This window comes from Canis aureus, chromosome 14, assembly GCF_053574225.1.
Source record: "Canis aureus isolate CA01 chromosome 14, VMU_Caureus_v.1.0, whole genome shotgun sequence".
NCBI lineage: Eukaryota > Metazoa > Chordata > Mammalia > Carnivora > Canidae > Canis > Canis aureus.
Genome location: NC_135624.1, coordinates 28,915,258 through 28,922,756, shown reverse-complemented (window position 1 = coordinate 28,922,756; position 7,499 = coordinate 28,915,258). Strand labels below are relative to the sequence as shown.

Below are 7,499 nucleotides of genomic sequence, written 5' to 3'. Positions count from 1 at the left end.
TTTTTATTAGTAGGTTTTGGCTCCTCTAACTGTTGTGTGTCTGTAATAAGGAATATGGGTAGTAGCTATACATTGTTAGTGATTCAGCTTAGAGTAGAAAAGAACCAATGCCCTGTGAGGCTTGTTAGTCAGTTTAAGCAAAGAATGTACAATGTTTGTAAGGCAAGTCCTTCTCTTACTATAACTTTTATATCTATGTTCTCATATGAATAGAGGCCTGCTTGATACTGCAAAACCAAAACAAGAAATAAAGACCAAAAGTAAGTTGAGCACTGACACAGGTATGAACAGCTATCATCTCAGATCTGCGAACTCACATATTTATTTCATCAAAACAGTTTCAGGATTTTTTCATTTGTTGGTAGTAAAATAAATGTACTAAGACTTTCTGAAATAATGGCATGCTAATTTAACAGGTACCAAAACTTGGGTTTCCACATAAAATTTACTTTAAGAGAAGAGTTCATTGCTAAAATATTTGAAAACAAGGATTTTCACTTTCTTCTTTCCCACCACTTATTTGAATCTTCTGGTCAATCTCACTTTGCTCATCAACCAAACAAGGCTAATAATAGCCTACTGCATCAAAGAAAAGGAATTGAACCAAATACATGTTGATATTCCTGTTTGAAAATTAACAATTCTAAGTTCATACAGTGCTGAGAAAGGGATCTTCTAGGATCTAGTGTGTAGTAGTTGATTTTCAATGATCAGAACTATGTCATCGTGTGAGGCCCATGTCAATAAAACACATGGAAGCCAGAGAGCCCTTCCAGAAAAATGCAGCTGTCGACATCAAGAGACAAGTAAGTGTTGTGATTCTGAGCTTCATTGAAAGAGTCACATTCAATCCACTGCTTCCGTGAAAACTGACTTTATTACCATGGCTCCAGGTTCTACAGGAGAAAAACCACAAAGTATGCGCGAACCAGATGAACAGTCTGTGCCGATGACAGAAAAAATAGAAGGCCATTGAAGTCCAAGGCAAGTCTGACAGAATGTCTTCTGTGCTCCTCCTGGAACCATTGGTAAGAACCAGGTGCTAGAATCCAGACCTTTAATTGGCTGCCTCCAGAGAGGCGGGAGAGTGGCTGAGCTCCTAAAGGCCAAGAGATGGAGCAGGGGCATGATTTAAATTCAGAAGTCAATAAGGAGCAGGAAAATTTTGTGATACAGCCTCTGGGACAGGGGAGAAATTTGCCAGGGAAGGGAAGAGATTTACTACCTTCTTTTACATTTGCCTTGCCTAGAGGACAGAAACGAGACCATGTATTTGCCTTAAAATCATAAGGAAGTCATAGAATCGGGCTTTTTTTCAGACTTCAACATTGATTGTGAGATTTCAAACAGATCATTCAAATCCTCTGGGCCTCAGTTTCTCCCATTTGTAACAAAAGTACTTAAAAGTCAACCATGTGACGTCTGATACATACGTGCTTAAAAGTAATGGAGCTTGATCCCCCAACCTAAGATCACGACCCAAGCCAAAACCAAGAGTCAGATGCTCAACTAACTGAGCCATCCAGATGCCCCTAAATAAAATCATTTAAAATAAAACACTCACAACTACTATCTAGTATCATTTCATAAAGCAATACTATTCTTAATTTTTTTTAAAGTTGAAAGAACATAATCTCAGAATAAAATAGTCTTTCCAAAGGAACTACAGCTCAGAAGCGAACACAGATGTATGAAGATACAGAAAAATCCTGATGTAAAAAAGGTGTAATTGTTTTCAATGTTTGTTAGGAAATTGGGCATCCAATTCAACACTCACATAAAGTAGAACTAGCAAATGCAACTTGATATGGAACACCATTGTTAGAAATCTATTCTCATATGTGAGAATGGAAACAATGCCCTGAATGCTATTCATTCAATTAAGTTAGAAATTTATCTGAAACCTTAGCCCATCTGCAGACCCATGACATGGGTCTTGATCATGAACACCATTACAGACCAGCATTTGAGAATGATTGCAAGAGTGATAGATGTTCCTGGCTCATAATCCCTATGACTCAAACCCGAGCCTCTACAAAATGAGAAATTAAATCCTTATGAAATATTATTGCTAATCCAATGTTTCACAATGAGGCAGTGGAGCCACAAAGAGATTAAATAAGTCACTCAAAGCCACACCATTCCTAAGTAGTGTCTGATTCAAAGCCAGTGATTTCCGGGCTCTGAACTAATGTAATCAATACATTCTAATAGTGGCTTACATTTTGGACATTTATTATGTACAAGGCATCATGTGAAATATTTGATATTCACTATGTTATTACATCCTCATAGGGTCATAGTGACCCTATGGGACACGTTCCATCATTATTCAAATTTTACAAGAGAAGTAATAGAGACCCAGTGGATAAATCACTTGCCAGGACCAAACAAAGCCTCCATGGCAGAACTGGAATTCAAACTAAGCAATCTGAATCTAGCCTAGCCCACTTAACCTCTGATATATGCCTATACATCTCAGATGTGTAATTTTAATAATAATGGGGACTTCCATTTCTGGGGCGGTATTAGTAGGCTGCTACTCCTACTAAAAATGGCTAGAAAAGATAAAAATGACAAATTGCCTGAAAAATCACAATTTTAAGTACATTAGCAATCTGGGGGAGCAAAGACGACTAGATGAGCTATAATTATAGAGAAAACAGTCCTTCTTAGGTAAACTGAGATTGCCTATCATTTTCTTCTCTCAAAGCACTTGCTAATTTGGGGCAGGAACAAAGGACTGGGCTTGGCCTGAACTGATAGCCTCTAGGCAGGGAAAAAGAAGCCTTTGGAGGTTTGGCAGCCCCTGGGGGCCGGTAGTACACACTGGAATCTGGAGGAGCTAGAGAAGGCTGAGGTTAGTGCTGGGGAGCCCAGAGGCTGGGACCATAGTCTTGACATAGTACACAAAATCCCAAAAGACAAAGAAACCTGCTGCAAGCATCCAATGGGTTTTCCTCTGAAGACACTGGCCATATTTTGATGTTATTTGGGTAGGAGGCTAAAGAGATAAACTTCTGAGGGACATCCATAATCTGTCCAAAAACCGGTGGGGATAACACAGAGTAAATTTTTAAAACGCACAATTAATCCAGAAGAAGGTAGTTCAGGAGGAATAATGGGAGGAATAATGGGCCAAGAGATAGGACAAGTAGAAAACAAATAGCAAGATGTAAGCACAAGCTCCTAATTACATTAAATGTAAATGGATGACTCATTCCAATTCAGTGACAAAAATTATCAGCTTAGATTTTTAAAAAATCCAATGATATGCTGTTTATGAAACACTTAAAATCAAAAGGAAGTTACAAGTTGGAAGTGAAAAGACAAGAAAAACTCTTCCATGAGAACACCAGAATAAAGCTGATATGGTTGTATTAGTTTCAGACAGAGCCAGGATCAATTTTAAGGCAAGAAATATCACTAGAGATTATTTTTTTAATAAAGAAAAGTTATAATGATAAAAGATTCAGTTCAGCAAGATGATTATAACAATCCTAAATTTGTATACACCTTAAAAAAATAGCTTCAGAATATACAAAGATCAGGGCAGTGGACAGGCACCAGAATGGAAAAGAGGTAATAACACTATAATAATATTTGCAGAAATAGACCTGTCTGACTGTACTGCCCATACTCTTCTTACAATGCCAATATTGTACCTACTTCTCACCTTCAGCCTCTCAGAGCTGTTGTTATTGGCAAAGTCAGTGGCAGCTGTGTTCACGTGGGCCATTGCATAGTTCATTTTATGGTGCTGTGAAATGTGAAATGGGAGAGACGGAAGTTGCCCCAAGCCAAAGAACATGCACACTAAGTCCTTCAGGTTTTATCTCTTTTACTTGGATCAATAGTACTTGGCTAAGAACTCTTTGTAGTTGAGGTGATAACCAGTAACGGCCCATGTTTACTTTGCAGAAGGCTAAGTCTCGTGTGAGCCTAACTTTTGGCACAGTTTGATTAGCATGTGCACAAACATTACACCTTCCATCCTCAGGCAAGGAGCTGATTAACAATCATGAATAAAAAAGGCCGAAGGACCATAACTGTTTATGGTTTGTGCAGAACGTTTTTGTTCCCTCTGAACTTTGCCCCTTTAAAAGGTTCTTAATCACACCTAGTGATTTGCTATCTCCCTTCAATTTGAGGGTTATTTAAGACATAGGCAGTGTCAAGGCCAATCCTAGGCAAAATTATAAGGCAAGTAGTTTCACATTGGCCATGGATTGGAAGGAAGTATTTTACTCCCTTGGAAAAATTCCCTTCACCCACACCCTTCCCCACGTGATTACAGGTCCCATAGTGTGTCTCCTTACATCCATCTAAACCAGCCTTCAATTCCTTTATTTTTTTTAAAGAGTTTATTTTTATTTGAGAGAGAGAATGAGTGAGTGAGAGAGAGCACGAGCTGGGGGAGGGACAGAAGGAGAGAGAGAAAATTAGTATTTCACTGAAAGCAGTTCCAACAAAAAATGGGGGAGGCAAATGCAGATAAAGTCAATGGAGAAGTGAGTGAATTAGAAGTGAAGTAGAAAGTGAATGAGATAATGGAGTCTGGACAGTGACGAATGGCACCTTACTGAGGGACCATATTTTCATGATAGTTGAGTACTGGAAAAGGAAAAGGTGGAGTGAAGAAGCAACCAGAAGAAGTTGGGAAACTAAGAAAAAAAGGAAATAATCTTCAGAGCAGAACTTAATAGGTTCCCAGAGCTAAAAGTAGCAGGAGTGAGGTCAAGGGTACATAAGGCCAAATTAATGTTGAACCTGAGGAAGGAAACCTCACATTCTTTTTTTTTTTTTCTGTATATTTTTTTTTATTAGAGTTCGATTTGCCAACATATAGTATAACACTATACTATGGTCATCCCATCAAGTGCCCTTCAGTGCCCGTCACCCAGTCACCTCGTCCCCCCCACCCACCACCCCTTCCACTACCCCTTGTTCATTTTCCAGAGTTAGGAGTCTCTCATGTTCTGTCTCCCTCTCTGATATTTCCCACTCATTTTCTCTCCTTTCCCCTTTACTCTCTTTCACTATTTTTTATATTCCTCAAGTGAATGAGACCATATAATGGGAACCGTCACATTCTAAGACTGAAGAAAAGAAAGGAAGAAAGGAAGTGAGTGAAATAGCAATGTAACTCTTCCTAGAAGAACACTGAAATTTTTCATTTTTCTTGGTCTCCATGGTAGTGATTTGCTGAGAAGAAGTAAATTAAGGTTCTTGGAGAGAATGATAAAAGTTTGCAGGAGTCACTAGAGAAAATGAGAAAGAGCTGGCCAAAGGACTGATGGAAAGTGTGGGGGTTCACAGAGTCTGAGTTGATGATGCTCATTTTCCCAGGTTTGAGAGTTGAAAAGAGATTGCAACCCCATTCTGAGACTGGCATTTTGCTGAGTGGGAAGACAGAAGAATGGAATATCTTCCACTTCCCTTCTTTTCATCCCACTCTCACTAGGTATCCTATGTCTTTATTTAGCTGAGTTTCTTTTACAAGATAAAGAGACATACAAACTCAATCACATGGACATATTGGGGGTGCAGTGTGGTATGATGAAACAATCAATAATCCTAGGGTCCAAATGCTCACTCCATCACATACTGTTTACTGCTGCACCCTGGGGCAAGTGACATAATCACTTGAAACATCTGTTTCATTATTTACAGAATTTTAAACATTAAGTAAGCTTATATCCATACAGCCCCTGATTCACAGGCATCAGAAAATGCTTGTTCCTCTTTTCTTTATGAACACCCCCTCAAGGATATATCCCTTGTTAAACTGGGCCCAACCCAAAAAAGAAGCCCAAACCTAAGAATACACTTTTTCAGGGTTGGATTTCCATTATGTGAGAAAAATTCACTTGGAGAAATAAAGACCTATCCTCTGTCAACTTGTTTAAGCCATGGAGAACTAGGATTCTTGAAAAAAATAATTCCTGTCCCAAACTTTCATCTTTTCAGAGTCTTGATTTAGCATGAGTGAGTGTCTATGTGACTTGATATCATCCCATACCATTGTACCCACTTCCCACTTTCTAAGAAGGTACCAACTGAATTAAGCCCATAGCTATATGCAATGTTGCCAATGCACATCTCTGGCTTAAAAAGGGGAGTTTAAAATTCTTAGAAACTACTTAACCTATATTTCTAATAAACCAGAGCATCCATCAATGTCCACTGTCAGTCATTGTTAATGGAAAAGAAGACATGACTTAAATATTCTCCTGAATACACTGAACTGTTCATTTCTGATGTGTGCCACAGGAAGCATCCGAAGTTTCTTCTTTCCTACCATCATTACCAAGACAGACTACCAGAGTTCCACTCTGCTGTGTGGTCAATTCCCATGTGAGTCACATCTATTTTTGCAAGCACTCTGCACACTGTGTTGACTAAAGAAGAGGAGTAAATCTACGTGTTATCTCCCTTTCCCGGCTCTTTAAGTCCCTGCTATCTGCTGAGGTTGTTGGCTGTTCTATTCAACTTGACTTATTAAAAAATATTTTATTTATTTATTCATGAGAGACACAGAGAGAGGCAGAGACATAGGTAGAGGGAGAGACTCAATCCCAGGACCCCAGGATCATGACCTGAGCCAATGGCAGGTACTCAGCCACTGAGCTGCCCAGGTGTCCCCTCCTTGGCTTTTTAACACACAGGTAGAGTACTTGAGACCCACAAGATTCTCAGAAAAAAATTTCTTGAATTGAGTCCCTGACCTGCTTTAGGTGGGAGAGGGGAAGGAGTGGGGTGGTAGGAATTTTTTCTGTTGCAGTGGGAATTACTCTTAAAAAAATAGGGGCAGCCCAGGTGGCTCAGCGGTTTAGCGCCGCCTGTAGCCCAGGGCATGATCCTGGAGACCCGGGATCGAATCCCACGTCGGGCTCCCGGTGCATGGAGCCTGCTTCTCCCTCTGCCTGTGTCTCTGCCTCTGTCTCTCTCTCTCTCTCTTTCTCGATTAAATAAATAAAACCTTAAAAAAAAAATAGGAAGTGAGGGGAGCCCAGTTTATCTTGATGCACTAGCACCAAGAATGAGTAAGATGGTTGGAAATATATGAGATGATAGGTATGAAAGGGATTTAAAAATCTATAGAGCTATATAGATACTGATAGCAATTATAAAGGGGAGATTATGCACAGGGTAGGAGTGGAGCTAGGTGACCTTCTTTATAACACAAATATTTATTGAGTGTTTAGGATATAGCAGACACTACTCCTTGCATTGGGGATATATCAGTGAGTCAAGTGAATGCTGTCTCAGCTTTTTGGAGGATACCATAATTTAGGTCTTCTTTTTTTTTTTAATAATAAATTTATTTTTTATTGGTGTTCAATTTGCCAACATACAGAATAACACCCAGTGCTCATCCTGTCAAGTGCCCCCCTCAGTGCCTGTCACCCATTCACCCCCACCCCCCGCCCTCCTCCCCTTCCACCACCCCTAGTTCTAGTTCGTTTCCCAGAGTTAGGAGTCTTCATGTTCTGTCT

The 7,499-nt window shown here is 39.6% G+C and overlaps 1 long non-coding RNA gene across 1 annotated transcript; it reads right to left on the bottom strand.

The window, feature by feature from the left end:
- Positions 1-299: 299 nt before the first annotated feature.
- LOC144282884 (uncharacterized) lies at positions 300-3,790 on the bottom strand. The gene is made up of 2 exons (XR_013351296.1): positions 3,677-3,790; positions 300-1,099 (listed from the first exon to the last, which is right to left on the bottom strand). It is a non-coding gene; the product is annotated as an uncharacterized LOC144282884 (long non-coding RNA).
- Between the last annotated feature and the right edge of the window lie 3,709 nt (positions 3,791-7,499).